This window comes from Amblyomma americanum, chromosome 4 (assembly GCF_052857255.1).
Source record: "Amblyomma americanum isolate KBUSLIRL-KWMA chromosome 4, ASM5285725v1, whole genome shotgun sequence".
Taxonomy (NCBI): Eukaryota; Metazoa; Arthropoda; class Arachnida; order Ixodida; family Ixodidae; genus Amblyomma; species Amblyomma americanum.
Window position 1 is genome coordinate 67,027,812 of NC_135500.1, and position 17,500 is coordinate 67,045,311.

The 17,500-nt window shown below is 48.1% G+C and overlaps 1 non-coding gene and 1 pseudogene across 1 annotated transcript; both read left to right on the forward strand.

The window, feature by feature from the left end:
• The first annotated feature begins 3,322 nt into the window (after window positions 1-3,322).
• Window positions 3,323-8,164, forward strand: LOC144130150 (uncharacterized; annotated as a pseudogene).
• A 5,219-nt stretch (window positions 8,165-13,383) lies between these two features.
• Window positions 13,384-13,455, forward strand: TRNAP-AGG (transfer RNA proline (anticodon AGG)). The gene has a single exon. It is a non-coding gene; the product is annotated as a tRNA-Pro (tRNA).
• Window positions 13,456-17,500: the final 4,045 nt, after the last annotated feature.

Genomic DNA, 17,500 nt, shown 5'->3' on the forward strand with positions numbered 1-17,500 from the left:
CGCGGAACATGCTTGTGATCTGTTGCAAACTGTCGAAACGGGCAATAAAGAGAAAAAAAATCGCCTCGTTGGTCTAGCGTTATGATTTTCGCTTATGGTGCGAGAGGTCCCGGGTTGAAATACCGGACGGGCCCAGTCTTCCTTTTTGCTTCTTCGAGTACTGGTCGCGGCATACCATATTCCGGCCGCCAATCTTCGGCGTTCGCTAAACTTGAGATTTGCTTAGCATGGATAGCTTTCATCCAGGAATGTACACGAAAGAAATAAAAGACGTGAAACAACAGATTGAATGCCTTGACACTGGATGGTACAAGGCAGCACTGATCCGCGCAAGGTCTGGAAAACTGTTGGCGGGAGAGACGCCAACAAAGCGAGCGCTGTCCGACGAGAAATGATACGCGAATCAAAAAGAAATATGGCAAATTTATAACGGAGGCATCGTCACTAGTGAACCCGCTGAGATCAAAAATGTGATTGTAGAACATTACGAAGAATTGCTTGACCACATGCAAGAAGCGAAAGACGACTTCTGGACTCAATTTTTTTACCAAATGCCAAAACTTTATGATGAAGTCAAAACACGTCACGACCAACCCATTACGTTAGCTGAAATCGAACACGCAATAGACGAACTGCCAATAAGAAAGTCGCCAGGACCTGATGGCCTAGGCGCGGCATTCTACAAAGCATTTAAGCTCCCTGTCGCCAACATTCTGCTCAGAGTGCTAGTGAAATCATATGAGCTTAAGCAAGTTCACTGTCATTTCCCAGCTCGTACATCGCTTTGATTCCCAACTCGGACGTCCCATAAAAACGCTTGTTTGTGGGGTCTTATCGCCCGATAAGCCTCACCAACGTGCACTACAAAATACACGAAAGTTCTGGAAAAAGGTTACAAAGTGTGAGAGCAAATCTAGTTGGACCTCACCAGACGTGTGGCATTAAACGTCGTAGCATAGGAACAAACGTACACGTTGTACGGACAGTTTTATAATCTTGTGACGTGCTTGGTGCCCGTGTGGCAATGATGCAGCTGGACCTCGTCGAAGCCTTCGAACGTGTTTGTCATGATGCCCTGTTTCTGTTACTGGAACACTCAAACGTTGGCCGCGTCATTTTGGACGGCATTCGAATGGCATATGCGAACTGCTCGACGAGAATAATTGTTAATGGAGAGCTCACTGATAGTATTTGCGTGAGATCGTCAGTAAGACAAGACTGCCCTCTGTCATCCTTATTGTTTGCAGCCTACCTCGAGCCTCTCTGTTTGGCGATCAAAAACAACGACCGTATAAGTGGTTTTAGGCTACAGTACGCGCATGTGAAGATACTAGCATACGCAGATGACATCGCGGTGTTTTGTTCGAACAAAGAAAGTGTCCAAGAAGCTACCACCGTTGTGGAAAAATTCTGTCAACAGACAGGCTGCAAAGTGAACTGGGAGAAGAGTGGTGGGTTTTCGCACGGTGACTGGGACGTCACACCTCAGCACTTTTCTCGTTTGCAATGGTCGAACATGCCGACTCAGTACCTGGGCGTGCCACTTGATTCATACCGTGGTCCCACCCACTGCTGAAGCAATGAAGCGGAGAGGGCGAGAGAGAAGGCAAATGGATGGCAAGGCAAGCCACTGTCAATGTTTTCACGTGCTTATGTGTGTAATGTGTTCCTTGTTGCCAAGATATGGTACGTCATGAATGTGCTTTCCACTTCTCGGGTTGAAATCCAGAAAATCAATCGCGTCTTTGCAGTATTAATGTGGTCATCAACGTGGGAAAAAATTCGCAGAACAAATTTGTTTCTTCCTGTTAGGGCTGGTGTGTTAAGGATTGTGCATTTATTTTAGCCACAGGCTGTTGCATGCTATTTTTTTCTTCGCGACCAGGGAGGCGCCTTCCTGCGGACTGTCATCAAGGCACGCCTGAGAAAAATGCTCAATCAGTTTGTGGCGTCCTCCACTGAGAATATGGGTGGCGCAGTGACAGGTTACATGCGCGCAGTTGTCCTGTCGTACAGAATGTTATACGCGCGTTTTTCAATGGATTACTTGAGCAATGCGTGTTAACGGAAACTCTACAAGGACCTTGTGGATGTGATGATTCCATTGCCAATGTACCGCTTACCGCAACCGTGGAGGCCCTGGACAAGATGTCTTAAAAAGTGTTAAAAGGATGCCAGTTAGACCCTCAGTTAAAACTTTCTTCTTTAAGTTACATTCCAACACACTAGCAGTTAAAACTTGGTTGCATGAAAAAGGTATATTCGTTCCTTGGACAACAAACTGCCTTCTTTGCAAGCAGCCTGAAACAAAATAGCACGTCTTTCTGGACTGTTGGGACCCAATCTTTCATTTGGACATCCTCCAGAGAACATTGGAAAGAGAACTTCTTTTAGACCCATTTGGGACACGGTTTCTACCAGCAGAGAGCGAGGGCATTCCTTTGGATTTAATCATGCTCCTGGGCCTCCACAGGCTGTGGAAAACGAGGATGCAGATCTCAATGCACGTCCTGTGCGCGAAAACTTCATTCAAAGTGTGGTGCTCCTTAGAGAAGCATACAGGGCACTACGCGATCCACCTGAGTGGATTACCTCACTAGAAGAACTTGTGTGTTTGAAGAGATTTTAAACCTTTCGTGATAGCCAACGTGTCGCTGTCGCGGTTTTAATATTTAAGTGAAAATTCTTTTGTTTCTGCGTCAAATTAGGCAATAAAAAAAAAACTCGTTGGTCTAGGGTTATGATTCTCGCTTAGGGTGCGAGAGGACCCAGGTTCAAATCACGGACGAGCCCACTCTCCCTTTTTGCTACGCCGAGTACTGGCCGCGGCATTCAATATTCCGGCCGCCAACATTCGGCATTCGTTAAGCACACTGACTCGCAGCTATTCCTTTTTTCGCGCACGCTTCTTCGTGCGCAACGTAACCTTGCTCCTTTTTTCGTAGCCCCATAGCGCATAGAATGTCGGGTAGCTATTGCCGATTCAGCGCGTCGGCTCGTTGGTCTAGGGGTATGATTCTCGCTTCGGGTGCGAGAGGTCCCGGGTTAAAATCCCGAACGACCCCACTCTCCCTTTTTGCTAGGGCGAGTTCTGGACGCGGCATTCAATATTCTGGCCGCCATCCTTCGGCATTCGTTAAGCACACTGAGTCGCAGCTATTCCTTTTTTCGCGCACACTTCTTCATGCGCAACGTAACCTTGTTCCTTTTTTCGTAGCCCCATAACGCATAGAAAGTCGGTTAGCTATTGCCTATTCAGCACGTCGGCTCGTTGGTCTAGGCAATTCGACTTCCGGCCACCGAGCGTGACAGACGTGTTTCGATGGGCTCCCGAGGAGCGGTTTCGGCGGCCCAGCGAGGCCGCGGTATCAGATGTAGTACAGACAAGCCGAACGAGGATTATCAGCTGGTTCTGCCACATCTGCCTACAGGATCGTCAGTTTTAAATACAGTTTTTTTGCATGGCCACACTCAGTCGCGGCCTTTCCGATCATTTCCGAGACGCTCTAACGCATTTGTCACTGCTGCCGGTAGTTGCCCTCGGTGCTTATCAAATGAATCATGTGTGGGCGGTAACATTCAAGGACGAAGAAGGGAAGAAGAAGATTATGCAGGCCGAGGCGTTCGACGTCAAGGAGTACCGCTGTGTGGTCATAGATCCAAGCAACCAGGGCGTCCGGCTGAAGCTGTACTGGCTGCTACACGGTGCGCGCGATGACGACGTGCGGTCGGCGTTGGCGCCCTTCGGAAAAGTGACCGATATAGCTGAAGACAAGTGGAAGGTGAGCGGCTGCGTCGATAAAGCGTCGACAACGCGTTCCGTAACGCTCAAGATAAACGGAGGCCTTACTATTGAGGACCTGTCGCATCAGCTACGTGTCGCCGAGGGTACTGCCCTTGTTTACGTCCCTGGAAGAGCTCCGCTCTGCCTTCGGTGCCGAGGCACTGGGCATATACGTTGAGAGTGCCGTGTGCCGCGCTGCGGAATCTGCCGTCGCTTCGGCGACGACGAGACCCAGTGTGTGCGTACATGCGCGAGTGCGGCAGGCCCGGCCCGAAAGGATGAGATGACAGAGCACCTGATGGATGAGGTAGACGCCGCGGAAGCCAAGCGTGAAGGTAGCATTGAAGGGGCCTCGAAGGATACGCCCCCTGAACACCCCGGGCCGGATGGAACGCCGAATGCGGACTGTGGCCTGGTGGACGTAACGCCCGACTATGTTGCGATGACAGACGTAGGGAAGATACGCGACGGCTCGGATGGAGAACCAGCTTCCCATTCGCTGCAGGGTACCGCATGCGAAACGGATAACGTCGACATGCCCCGGAATTCGAGCGTGCCAGCAAAGCGGGCGCACGACGACCGCAACGGAGGAGCCATCAAAGATATGGATGGCAACGAGGAACCCCCGCTAAAGACCCTTCAAGTACGGCGGCTGTCTTTCAAACGAAAGCCTAATGTGCCACCTGACCGGAGGACAACGACTGCAACGCCTCCGCTGTAGCGGGGGTGACGCTTCAAACACAGCAGCGGTGTCTCGGTTGGTGATCGGGAACAGTGTCTGCCTGGAGTCACCTTCCGGCTACTGCGACGTGCACCAGAAAAGCGCGAGAGAATTACGGACTTGCAGCATGACTTCCTCTAATTGAGACGTAACTTCCACATGCTTTCAATGGCGGCCAATCTAGAAATTAGCCTACGGGCCGCGACAATGAATGTGAGAGGCCTTTCAGCGCGACGAAGACAGCAAGAGCTAAATCGTCTTTTAATAGATAACGATATCGATCTGCTGGCTGTCCAAGAAACGAAAATTGGAAGTGTAGAACAAACTGAACGTATGGTAGAAGTTTTCCGCAATAGGTACAACGTGTGCGTTTGTCATGCGGTGGAAAAGTGCGGGGGGTTGTTATTTTTATCCGTAATTCTAGCGCAGTAGTTGAATATGTGATAACGTGCGACTCGGGTCGCCTTGTTGTCTGTGATTTTCTTTTTTCGGGAATGCCAAGGAGAGCTGTATGTGTCTATGCACCGAATATATGTCATGAACGTGAAGGTTTCTTTAAAAGTATTGAATCGTACGTGGCGTGCGAAAGGCGTGTTGTATTGCTTCGAGACTAATTGTGTCTGCAGACCGAAAGACAAAACTACTAAACAAGCTTCACGGGACGTTAGTGCAGAACTGTTACTGCAAATCGTTAATGAAAATGGGCTAGAGGACATTGGCATTGTGCTGATACCAGAAGACCAAGCAAATTTCATGCACTTTCAAGGTGTTTCTCATGCAAGACTTGATCGCATATATCTCCGAGTTGAGTTGGTGCCAGTTTGTTGCAGTTATCAAATCCGACATGTAATCTTTACTGACCACTCTTTGGTTATGGCCACCTTTGGTAGGAAGGAATAAGGGGTAAAATTCAACTGGGAGCTATGGAACTTCAATGAGAAGTTATTGCAAGATGAACTATTTGTTGCTAAAACAAAGGAATATATCAGCGACTTGTTGCTGAGAACATCAGGAAATTTCATATGTGAATGGTAACAATTTAAATGTAATCTTAAATTCGCCGCGATAGAAAGAGCGTGTGTACTGAGACACAATCAAAGACAACAAGAACAAAAGCTCCATAACCAACTAAACTATATGTTAGGCGCAGAAACCTCAAGCCGGGATCGTTCGCGCAAGAAATAAAAGAAATAAAAAGTAAGCTTGAAGTTATTGATGAAGAGAGGTACCAAGGTGCGGTGATAAGGGGACGTGCCGAGAGTCTCTGGCAGGGTGAAACGCCCACAAAATGAGTGTTGAGCGAAGAAAATGGGCATGTGGTGAAAAAAGATAAACAAAATTTGTTATCACAATAAAGTTAACAGTGAAAAGGCGTTGGTTAAGCGAGCCTTTTTGGAATATTATAGAGAGCTGCTTAGCCAGAAACTTAATGCTATTGGCAACTTCAGAGCCGACTTTCTTCCGTTCATGCCTGTTCTGGATAATGACGTCAAGCAGACTCTTGAAAGACCTATAAGTGTGTCAGAAATAGAAGCAGCCATTGACGAATAAGGTGCCAGTAAGTTGCCTGGGCGGCTTTCGTGCCGCCATATATAAGTTATTTTTAAAGTTGAAATGGCTCCTTGCCTACAGGGCGTGATAGCTGAATGCTATGAAAAGAACAGGACCGCTCCGTCTTTCAGGATTTCCCATATAGTATTAATACCCAAAACAGAGGGCCCTGCTACGTTACCCTGCGTCGAAAACTATCGTCGTATAAGTATAACAAATGTCGACTATAAGATATACATGAAGGTGCTTGCCAGTCGGTTACAGAATGTTATCACGTCACTCGTAGGTCCGCACCAGACATGCGGCATAAAAGGCAGGTCAATTTTCACAAATATACATACAGCAGGAAGTGTCCTGGAATATTGCGACGCAATGCATGACGGCGTAGCTATGCTGCAAATAGATCTGCAGAAGGCATTCGACAGGGTCGGACACGATATCCTGTTCGCGCTTTTGGAGCATGTGAACGTCGCCTCTGTCATCACTGACGGCGTGAAAATGGTTTATAAAGACTGCCTAGCTAAATTAGTCATAAACAGGGATTTGAGTGAAAGCATACCAATGCTGTCTTCTGTCCGACAAGGCTGTCCACTCTCGCCCCTCCTCTTCGCCCTTTACTTGGAGCCATTCTGTTTGAGACTCCTTATGGAACCAAACATTCGAGGGTATAACTTCTTTGATGCGGAAGTTAGGGTTCTGGCCTATGCAAACGACATCGCAGTGTTTTGTGCCGACCAGGACAGTGTGCGTGAAGTTGTTAAGGAAACCGCGGAGTTCTGTAGGATAACTGATAGCGCAGTGAGTTGAACAAAATGCTTAGGATTCTGACTGGGAGCACACTCCTGAAGTTTTCCACCTAATTCAATGGACGATAACGCCTTGCAAGTACCTTGGAATCCCTCTCGAGCATTACCGGAACAGAAAAGAACATTGGGACGAGGAAACACAGCGAGTTAAATCTCAGACAGCTAAATGGGGAGGGCACAATTGTTCCATGTTTTCAAGAACCGCTGTGTGTAATGCATTTCTGGTTGCTAAAATATTTTGTTTTGCAAGCGTTGTTTATGGCAAGAGCGGCGGTGCAGAAGCTGCACCGAGTATTTGCGACGTCTGTATGGGCCTCTACATGGGAACGTACAGGCCTGTGCAACCTATTACATGCCGTACGGAACGGGGGTCTCGGGCTTTCGCATTTATTTCTCAAACAAGTTGTTACCCTTTTTTTTTCTTGCGCGATCAAAGTGATCATTTTCCAAGAAAAATAATACAAGTGCGATTATGTCACTTACCGTCTGAGTATATAGTGCGCACTGTATGAAGCACAACGGCGTTAAGTCCATTTTTGCACGAAGTTGTCGCATCCTTTCGTATTCTCCAGGCGAGGTTTTCGGAAGAGTATTAGGCCAAAGTCTCGCGGAAGATGCTATATAAGGATCGACGTGATGTGTTCTTGCCAGTACCAGTGTATCGTGCTGTGTATAAATTGGCTTCTGAGCGTGATGTCCTTAAAAGCGTTAAAAGAATGCTAATCAGAGCTACGGCCAAGTCTCTCTTCTTTCAATTGCATACTGGCACTCTAATAGTGAAGCCATGTCAGCAAAGAAAAGGTCTCGTTGTGCCTTGAAGCTTTAACTGTATTATTTGTAAAAAACCAGAAACTATTGAACATATCTTTCTCGACTGCCACGACGCAGTTTTCCTGTAGGATATTCTGCAGCGAGCTTTAAAAAAAGATTTGCCGATAACGCCTCATGGGATACGTTTCCTGCCATGTGCTTCACCTGAAGGAGTGCCATGTGACATGATGATGCTGCTGTGCATGCACAGCGTGTGGAAAACAAGAATGGATGTAAGACATGAACATGTTGTTATACGTCCCGCTCGGCAGTATTTCGTTGAGAGTGTGATATACATCAGGGATGTTTTCAGGGCACAAAATGAACCTTGGTTTGGTTGGATTGGTTACCGCTCTTGGACGAGCTGTCCTCTATGAGGCATTTTTAACTGCAACACACTAGACAGAATTAAACTAGTGCTTTTATCTCTTTGTATATAGCAGTGCAGCCTTTCTGTGTGATTGTGTGTATTTTCCAAGTCGGTAATAAAGAAAAAAAAGGCTCGTTGTTCTAGAGATTCCATTTCCGGCCACCAAGGCGAACGGACATGTTATCATAGGCTCCCTCGGAGTGATTTTAGCGGCTCAGCCGAGCCGCAGAAACAGGACTGCTACTGAAGATAGCGAAGCAGGCTACGAAGTTATGCTGCCCCACCTCCCAACAGGTCGTATTGTTTTTAATACTGCATTTTTGCACGGCGACGTTCGAGCGCGGCCGTATAGGTTCGAGGACTACAGGGACGCCCTTGCCCGTTTGGAACTGCTTCCCGAGGTCCTGGCCTTAGGAGCGTTTCAAATGAATCATGTGTGGGCGGTCACGTTTAAGAACACTGATGCAGCAAAGAAAATGTTCGCTGCCGGCAGCATTAGCGTCAAGGAGCACCGGGGTCTCGTGATCGACACCAACCAGCAAGAGGTGCGTGTTAAAGTGCACTGGGTTCTTCACAACGTGACCGACGAAGAAGTGCGTGCGGCCTTCCTGTCGTATAGTGAAGTGACCGAGCTCTAGAAGGAGCGCTGGCGTGTGCTCGGCGTAACGGAAAAAGGGTCAACAACCCGAGTCCTAAGCCTGGAGTTGAAGTCGAGCATCACCGTTGAGGACATACCTCACCAGTTGCGTATTGCCGGTGAACCCGCGCTTTTGGTAGTCGCTGGGAGCCCCGCCCCCTGCCTTCGATGCCAAGGGAAGGGCCACATTCGTAACGACTGTCGAGTACATCGCTGCTCGCGATGTCGCCGGTTTGGTCACGGCGAAAGCCAATGTGTACCGACGTACGCGAGCATGACAGGACCTGCAAGGAATATTGACGTGGCTGAACATGCCATGGGTGAGGTGGAGGCTGTGGAAGCGTCAGGGCCAGCTGGAGGGAGAGCAGCAGCCGATGAGAAGAGCGCTCAACCTTCAAGCTTTGAGCATAGCGAGACAAGTTCGGTCAAGAAACCTCAAGCGGTACAAAACGCCCCTGAGGAGAAGGCGAGCGAAGGGAACCAGCCTACTGTCAAAACTCCTATGAGCCCAGTGCAGGAGCCGCACATAGGGCAAGAATATAATGATATCACAATGTGAAACGCTGCGGTTTTAGCCACAAAGCGTGCTCATCTTGAAACAGTGCAGGATGACCAATCAACAGACGGCGCACCATCGGAGGAGCCGCCCACCAAAGCGGCGCCGACGCGGCGGGCGTCCTTCAAACCAAAGCAAATTATTCCACCAGACAGAAGACCAGCGGAAGCGGCGCCTAAATAGCGCTGCAACTGTGGTAACGAGCTGCCTTCGGGTCCGGATCAACGTGCAACGGTGCCGACGATAAGCTATGGAAGGGAACTCTGCGCGTGACCGTCAAACTTTGGCCGTGGAGTGTGAATGTGCCAGGCTCAGCTTAAAGCCTGCGAAGCCCCAGCGCGCACGGAACCCTCTGCAGGGTCGGGGTGCCCTGAGGTGAGCACTGCACGAACTGTGGGTGCTTTTAAAAATGATGATGAAGCAAAGTTTCACCTGCCACTGCGCGTAGCCACGCTGAACGTGCGGCGACTGGCTGCGAGGAAACTCCAGTGCCAGGTCAGTCGCCTCTTCCTAGAAAATGAATTGGATGTAGTCGCATTGCAAGAAACAAAGATTGAGAGCCAGGAACACACAGAGCGCATGGTTGAAAATTTTCGGTCCGGATACAGTGTCGTTATATGTCACGCGGTTGGCAAATCCGGTGGTTGTGCGTTATTTCTGAGGAATAATGTGGGCATTGCAAATGAAACTGTTGTTTCATCAGGAGGAGGACGGTTACTGGATGTTGATTTTAGCTTTTCTGGATATGCTTGGAGAGTGATTTGTGTCTACGCTCCTAACAATCATAAGGAGCGTATTAGTTTTTTTGAAAAAGTCGAGCTGTATTTGAACTGTGAGAAAAGTGTAGTGTTGATATGTGACTTTAACTGCGTTTGCATGTCATAGGATCGAGTGTCGAACGCCCCGGTGCGTGATCAGAGTGCACAGTACCTGGATGCAATAATTCAAGAACACGACATAGAAGATCTTGGCTGGGTGTTGTCCCATGACTCGCAGCCATGCTTTACGCACTTCCAACGCGGCAGCAATGCGAGGCTAGATAGAGTTTACGTAAACGTATAATTTGTGGTCCTGTGTAGCAAATATGAAGTTAAACACGTTTCATTCAGCGACCACAGCCTTGTGATGGTAACCTTTGGGAATAAATCCGCTCAGACCCGCTTCAACTGGAAACTTTGAAAACTGAATGTGAAACTGCTCGAAGACGAAGCCTTCGTTGAACAAGTTAAAAAAGAAGTGACAAAAGTGGCGTCCGTCTAGTCAGGAAGCTACGCAGATAAGTGGGAAAACTTTAAGAACACCGTCAATATGGTAGCGATAGAAAGGGGAACTGTCCTTCATCAAGATCAAAAGAAAAGAATCAAAGAATTGCAGTGCCAATTAAACTTTTTGACGTGCATGGAAACAGCAGCGCCTGGGTTACACATAAAAGAAATCCGAGTAGTTAAAAGCAAGCTAGAAGCTCTGGAAACAGGTAAGTACCGGGCGGCTGTGATAAGGGTGGGCGCTGAAAAGCTGTGGGCGGGCGAAACTCCCAATAAGCGTGCGTTGTGCGATGAAAGAAGGTATGCTGCACAAAATGAAATTCGACAGATCCGTTACCACAACAGAATAACGACCGATAAAGAAGAAATTGAGCAGGCGTTTGTCGACCATTACAACGAGCTGATAGGGAATAGAAAGAGCGTGAAGAGCGGTCAGTGGGAAGATTTTTTGCAGCTCATGCCTCGACTAGACGAACAGACACAGGCTCGCCTAGAATGGCCTATTAGTTTAGAGGAGGTTCAGAAGGCTATAGATGAACTACCACTTGGGAAAACACCGGGGCTGGATGGTCTAAGGGCTGCTTTTTATAAAGCATTCAGAAAAGAAGTCAGCCCGGTTTTATATGAAATGATCTCAGAAGCATATAGAGTGAATCAAATGCCACCTTCCTTTCGCACTGCTCACATAGTAATGATCCCTAAAACAGATGACCGAGAGAAATTGCAGTCAGTGGGGGCTTATCGTCCGATAACCCTCACAAATGTTGACTATAAGATCTATAAGAAAATTCTAGGACGAAGGTTGCAGAGTGTGATCACGAAGCTCGATGGACCGCACCAAACATGCGGAGTGAAAGGCCGTACAATTTGCACGAATGCACACGTTGCTCGCAGTATTCCTGAATGCTGTGATGTCTTCGGGAGCCGAGTCGCAACGAGGCAGCTAGACCTGTCGAAGGCGTTTGATCGCGTGGCACACGATGTCTTGTTCTCGGTCCTGGAACAAGTGAATGTGGGCAGTGTAATACAAGATGGCCTTAAAATGCTTTACAGCAACTGTTCTGTTCATATTATTGTCAATAAGAACCTGAGTGAAGCCGTCCCTCTGCGTTCCTCCGTTATGCAAGGATGCCCACTTTCACCCTTGCTGTTTGCGCTTAATCTCGAGCCCTTCTGTTTAAATGTTATTAACAGCGAGCGAATTAATGGCTTCAGGTTTCAGTCATCTAATGTTAAAATTCTTGTGTATGCAGACGACATAGCTGCATATTGCAGTGACCGCGAAAGTATTCAGTAAACTGTTGGTGTCGCCAATCGATTTTGTCAGTTAACAGGTGCTGAGATTAATTGGGAGAAGAGTTTCGGCATGGAAGCTGGGATATTACACCGCCGGCGTTTGCGAATTTGCAGTAGACAACCGTGCCACCAGGCTACTTGGGTGTGCCTCTAGAGCACTATGACAAGAGCGCTGATTATTAGAATGAGGTGATGCCAAAAGTAAAGGAAAAAGGAAGGGCATGGCAAGGACGAGACTTGTCGATGTTTGCGAGGGCAACAGTTTGCAACATGTTTTTAATCGCGAAGGTGTGGTACGTTTTGCAGTTTTTGGCTATGTCGCGTGTAAATGCCCGAAAAATGCATAGGGTGTTTGCTGTATTTAACTGGAGTTCAAGTTGGGAGAGGGTTAAGAGAACCAATTTGTTTCGAGATGTCCAAGATGGCGGTCTTGGTCTCGAACATTTGTTTGTTCGCCAGCTTGTGTCGCGATTTACGTTTGCAAGGGATCAGAACGACCCCTTTTTGCGTTCCTTGATGCAGGTTCGTCTGAGCAGGGCTCTGCCAGATTTTATAGTGTCTACTGTGAGACTATCAACTTTATAGTGCTAGGGGTTACTCGACAGAAGTTGTGGACTCTGTGCGATTCCTTAAGGTTCGGTTTACATTAGAGTACCTTAGCGTTGTAAGGAAAAAAAGTTGTGCAGGGATCTTATAGAGATCATAATGCCTGTGCCTCTGTACCGTGCAATAAATTCTGGAGGCCCAGGGCAAGATGTTCTTAAAAGAATTAAAAAGATGCAAGTCAAGGCAAGCACAAAAACATTCTTTTTCAAGCTACACACGAGTACTTTGCCGGTTAAGACGTGACTTGCAGACAAAGGTATATTTGTACCATGGACAACAAACTGCTTGATTTGCAGAAAGCCTGGAACACGTTTTCATTGAATGCTAGGACCCGATTTTTATTGGTATGTCTTACAACGGACACTAAAAATGAATTACCCATAACACCAATTGGCATTCACTAATTACCGGTAGACATAGATGACACAGGCGTCCCTTACAACATGATTATGCTTCTGGGCCTCCATAGTTTATGGAGAACTCGAATGGTTGTCCGGAAGGCTGATGTTGTTATTCGATCTGTAAGAGAGAACTTTGTGGAGGGTGTGTTACATACGAGATGTGTACCGGGCACAGGCAAACCCACTTGTATGGTTGAGCGTGCTCGATGAATTGGTGCAACTAAAGAAATTTTAATTGTGACCGGCCGAAGCAGGCCACGTTGTTTTAGCAATGTATCGTGCTTGTTTCAATAAAAAGGCATTAAAAAAAACCGTTGGTCTAGGGGTATGATTCCCGCTAAGGGTGCGAGAGGTCCCGGGTTCAAATCCCGGACGAGCCCACTCTCCCTTTTTGCTACGCCGAGTACTGGCCGCGGCATTCAATATTCTGGCCGCCATCCTTCGGCATTCGTTAAGCACACTGACTCGCAGCTATTCCTTTTATTGCGCACCCTTCTTCATGTGCAACGTAACCTTGTTCCTTTTTTCGTAGCCCCATAGCGCATAGAAAGTCGGGTAGCTATTGCCGATTCAGCACGTCGGCTCGTTGGTCTAGGGGTATGATTCTCGCTTAGGGTGCGAGAGGTCCCGGGTTCAAATCCCGGACGAGCCCAGACTCCCTTTTTGCTACGCCGAGTTCTGGCCGCGGCATTCCATATTCCGGCCGCCATCCTTCGGCATTCGTTAAGCACACTGACTCGCAGCTATTCCTTTTTTTTGCGCACGCTTCATGCGCAACGTACCCTCGTTCCTTTTTTCGTAGCCCCATAGTGCATAGAAAGTCGGTTAGCTATTGCCGATTCAGCACGTCGGCTCGTTGGTCTAGGGAAGAGGAAGAAGCCGTTCTGAGCGGCTGTGCTTCAACATGCTCCATGCTGGAAACAGCGCATCGGCCGTTGGCCGAGGTCTACCGACGTCTCAGGACACTACGGACTCGTACAAAGTTGTCCTTCCCCGATTGCCAACCGGTAATGTTGTCCTTAATACCGTTTTCCTGCATGCTGACCTTAAGGGTCGCCCGTACCGAGCACCTGACTTCCGTGACGCACTCGCACAGATATTGGATCTCCGGGAAATTTTGTGCATTGGTCAATACCAAATGAGCCACGTGTGGATGGTTACCTGCGAGAGTAGTTCTTCCAAACAGAAGCTTGTTAACAAAGCGGAGTTTCCTGTCAAAGGACTGCGGTGCATGGTGTTTGACCCGGATACTAAGAACGTCAAGGTTAAGCTCCTTTGGCTTCCCCGCTATATGGAACACCGGAGGATTGTGGAAGCATTAGAGCCTTATGGCACGGTCCAGTCTGTGGAGCGTGAAAAGTGGCGGTGCCCAGGGATGGAGCATATGGAAACGGCGAACCGTGAACTCTCCCTCACACTCAAGGATGGAGTGTCAGCTAGCACCATTCCACACACACTTAATGTTTATGGAGTGCAGGCATTAGTCCTTATCCCAGGGAGACCTCCACTGTGCCTCCGATGTAGCCGGGTTGGACATGTCCGGCGCCAGTGTCGCACGCCTCGATGCACTCAGTGCCGACGCTTTGGCCATACTGCGGAGAACTGTGTCTTGAGTTACGCTGACAGGCTGCGTCAAGGCCAGTGGTCACGGGCAGATGACGTGGCATCAGAACACATTATGGATGTGTCTGAGGTTGTGGACGCGACCGGAGAACTAAGTCATGAGCATCGAATAGATGGGGAACAGAAGACTTCAACACCTCAAAACAACACGGAATATGAAGCGACTGGCCATCTAGCATCCACGCCTCCAGGACGAAAACCGCCGGACCCGGGCCCCCCCCCCCGTGAGTGTTACAGAGACTGCTGTGCTTGCTGCACAGGAACACCTCGTTGCCACAGGTCAACGTCCGGATATGCCTCCTGTGGAGTCAGTCGAGGCGATACAGCCAGTGAATGCTCGCCAATCCTCCTCTGATGCTGATTCTGCTTCGTCGTTGGAGGGTAACGGTGAGACGTGTGTGGCGTCGATCTCTGGCGTGTCAGGTTCTCTGTCGGCTGTCAGTGTGGCAGCGAGTGATGTGCTCCCCTCGGGTTCGTGGGCCGAGGCCTTGGCTGTCTCAGAGGAAGACATGGACAGCACCGCACCTTTGAAACGTCCTGCAGATGCTGACGAGGTGTGTATCGATGGCGCTGACCAGAAGGCACAATGTGTAGAGGCCACGGGAAGGGTGGTGTTAAAGAGGAGGGCGATGTCTGCCCGAGAGGCCGCCAATTTGGCGGCGGGCCACCACATTCCAGGGGATGGCGTTTGTTAAGACTGGCACCAAAATGGCGAGCGTCGCAGCATATCAAGTCGCTACCCTTAACGTTAGGGGTATGCGTAATCGTAGGAGGCAACAGCAGGTACGGCATCTCTTAAAGAAATGTAGTGTGTGTGTAGCCGCTATCCAGGAAACAAAGTTGTCCTCTGATGAAGAGACAGCAGCTGCTCTTGAGCCTTTTTTGTCGGAATACAGCATTATTGTTAGCCACGCGAGAGGCTTATCCGGAGGTTGTATGCTATTCCTGGCGAACACGCTAGAGATGACAGCCATGTCTTATTGCATAGATGACGAGGGGCGACTTATATGCTGTGATCTCACAATTTCAGGTGTACAGTGGCGGATTATTTGTGTTTATGCCCCCACAAAGCAGCGCGATAGAAGGCTTTTTTTTCTGTCATTAGTTGAACATTTGTGCACGGACCGGAAAATTATATTGTTGGGAGATTTTAATTGCGTTTGTAGGGATGAGGACCGTTCAGTGGTATGTAAGAGATACGACCATAGTGCTGCATTACTTACCAATTTGGTTTCTGAATATAGTCTTGTGGATGTGGGGCAGGAAAAAGGCGACAGTATACATTTCACTCATTTTCAGTTTTCCTCTAATGCTCACCTTGACAGAATTTACGTTTCTGTTGACGCATTAGCAAGTGTGTTTGGCTACTGGGTGCGGCCCATTTTCTTCAGTGACCACTGTATGGTGTCTCTTCAGATAGGAAAGTACACTCGGCATGTACTTCACCCTCGATGGGAGTTGTGGAAGATGAATAACTGTCTGCTCTCAGACGAAATCTTTCAGCGTGCTGTACCTACTTGTTTGAAGGACGTATGGTCACACCGTGATCTTTCCATTTTTCAAAAGTGGGACTTGTTTAAACAAGAGATCAAAAACTTGGCAATTGAGGCCTCAGCAAGAATCGCTTTCCTGAAGAGACACCACCTTCGTGAGCTTGGGCGCACCCTAACGGAGCTACATGAGCTAGAGAGGGTAAGCCCGGGTGCCTATCTCGAAGAGATTAATAACATAAAAGCACAGCTTCAACAATTTGCGACAGACAGATATAAGGGGGCCTTGATACGATCTAGGTCCCGAAGGTTTCTTGAGGAGCAACCTTCTCGTCGGGCCCTGAGTGATGAAAGAGAGAATGCTCTTGCGAAGGAAATATTGGAAATTCAGTATGGTGATTGCACATACAGTGATGCGCCTGGTATTCTTGCTGCTTTCTTCGACTATTATCGGAAGCTGTTTGGCAGTTGCGAAGATCCAAGTCAGGGTTTCGATTACAGTTCCTTGCTCGGAAACTTCCCTCGACTTGATGATGAGAAGTGTGCTATAGTGAAGGGACCTATCACTTTGGATGAAATTCAATCAGCCATTTTTGCCCTGCAGAGCCAGAAATCTCCTGGGCCAGATGGTATTACTAGCGAATTCTATAAAACATTTTCGCCTTGCCTAGTGCCTGTTTTGATGGAAGTTTTCAAAGCATCTTATGATGTGGGTGTCCTGCCTCCCACTTTTTATTCTGGCCACACAATATTAATTCCCAAAAACAAAGATACTAATCGGTTAAAAACTGTTGAGGGATATCGTCCAATTTCCCTTTGCAATGTTGATTACAAAATTTTTGCCAAGGTTCTTAGCAGTCGTCTGCAGCTCGTCATTATAGACTTGATAGGTCCGAATCAGGTCTGTGGTATTAGAGGCCGCAGTATTCAAACACATATCCATATTGCACGTTCAGTATTAGAGACAGTATCAGATGAGATAGGCCAAGTAGCTCTGATTCAAATTGACTTGGCTAAGGCGTTTGATAAAGTTCGGCACGATTTCTTGTTCGCGGTCTTGGAGTATGCAAATATTGGTGACGTCTTGCTCAAAGGCATAAGGCTGTGCTATAAGAACTCCTATACAAGGGTTATTGCTAATCAGGAGCTAACGAAACCAGTACCACTAGAAGCATCTGTTCGTCAAGGATGTCCACTGTCTCCATTGTTGTTTGCCCTATATCTGGAACCCCTCTGTCTCAGTATAATTAACAGCGCAGCTATCCGCGGTTTCTCTCTGGCTCAATGTGAAGTTAAAGTTTTAGCTTACGCTGATGATGTCGCCCTCTTTTGTTCTGACAAAAAGAGTGTACTCGAGGCTCCAAACTTGACTAAACAGTTCTGCGATGTATCAGGCGCGGCTCTTAATTTAGAGAAATCCAAAGGTTTTTGGTTGGGTCATTGGGGAACTAGGCCGAGCCACTTCGGTGGTATATGCTGGAACTGTAGCCCTCTTGAGTACCTAGGCGTTCCGCTGCACCAAGTTCGCAACAGTACAGCCTACTGGGATTCACAAACTAACTCTACGGCGGCAAACACAGGCTT